The sequence below is a fragment of the Tupaia chinensis genome, unplaced genomic scaffold (assembly GCF_000334495.1).
Source record: "Tupaia chinensis unplaced genomic scaffold, TupChi_1.0 Scaffold149333_1, whole genome shotgun sequence".
In the NCBI taxonomy this organism is placed as follows: domain Eukaryota; kingdom Metazoa; phylum Chordata; class Mammalia; order Scandentia; family Tupaiidae; genus Tupaia; species Tupaia belangeri.
Window position 1 is genome coordinate 1,514,793 of NW_006209177.1, and position 1,598 is coordinate 1,516,390.

Genomic DNA, 1,598 nt, shown 5'->3' on the forward strand with positions numbered 1-1,598 from the left:
CCTATTGATCAGGTTTGGGATTGGTCAGCCCAGGAACTTGACTTACCAGTGTTTAGTGTAGGATTCTGCATCCTCTGCCTGGATGGATCTGTGCTCTTCTTTTTTTTCGTAACTGAAAAGTTTGTGTATCCTTCAACATATGATTTACATAGACTCAATAATGCCATCTTGACCCCCAGGCTTGACTTCTCATGTCTTGCTCTAAGCTCTAACACTAAACTCCTACAACTCCTCACACACTGTACTGTCACAGTGTAGCAACATTATTTGTTTCTAGCCACAATGAGCTTCTTCAGGGCAAGGATCTCCTCTTACTATTTCTTGCCCCAAGTCCAGTTCCTTTGACAAAAATCTCTTGAAAATGAACATTTTTTTAAACCTCATCGCCATGAACTCTAAGAGATCCAACATAGCTCTCCAACTTGCCTAAATGCTGTTGTAAAATTCTCTACTACCATAACAAACCTTTCATTGCCCAAATTTTCTTTGAGATGCTCTTATTTCTTTTGTAGTATTTCTCCTCAAATTTACATTTGGTACTCCAGCTTACTTCAGTAACATAAAAGGTGATGTGTAGAAATGAGGAGGCACATTTCATAAGATCTTACTACTTTTTGAATCTGAGCAATGGCTACATGTACTGTCTTTATATTGGGTTGTTGGAAAAGTAAAGACAACTTGTTTTATATAAAAACAGAAAAATATGTCATGACTTTCCCAATGACCTAGTATAATTTTCTTATTATATATATGCCTACATATTATATATAACATGATTTTGTACATTTTATTTATGTACTACATATATTTATAAATATAATTTACATATTATAGAGCATATATTTATGACATATATTATATAATAAATATATTTTGTATAAATATATGTATATATGGTACAATATTACATAAACTTATATAAGTATATAAATATCAAATATCAAATATTACTAAATAATAACTAAACATATATTGATATATGAAAATATATATCATGAATGAAATATATCTTTATATAACTTTTTTAGAGTTTTTTGCCTTAGGGTGTGTGTATTCTCTGGAGAGAGAGAGAGACCAAGACAGTGAGAGGTAAAGTGAGAAAACACCCCCGGGGGAGATGGCCATGCCACAATCCCTTCTCCTCCATTCTCCTTCTGGGGTTTGGGGCACTTACACACATATGCCCAGTGTGATTTTCAAGCTGCTGGGTCCAGGACTTGAACTGTGTTCTACCATGTGGGAGTCCAATACCTTAACCATCATACCACTTAATTTCACATTATAACATTTTTAATAGCAAAACAAATAATTCTTTAAAAAATGTCTTTGCTATTAAAAAGGTTATATAGGACCAGCAGATGACATAGCAGTTACATTGCTGTACTCCCAATGACTAAAGGTTATAGAAACATAGTAATTGGTTGTGAATACCAGATATAGTGTAGGAAGAAGGTGGGTGAAGGAGTAGAGGAAGATAACTTTCTAGTATGGTGAACTGGACTGGTGAGAAATATACACATGCTGGAATAATCACTTTGTAAGCTAAGTAACATGATTGAATATATAAAAGAAATAGGAATAAAAAGAAACATGGAAAT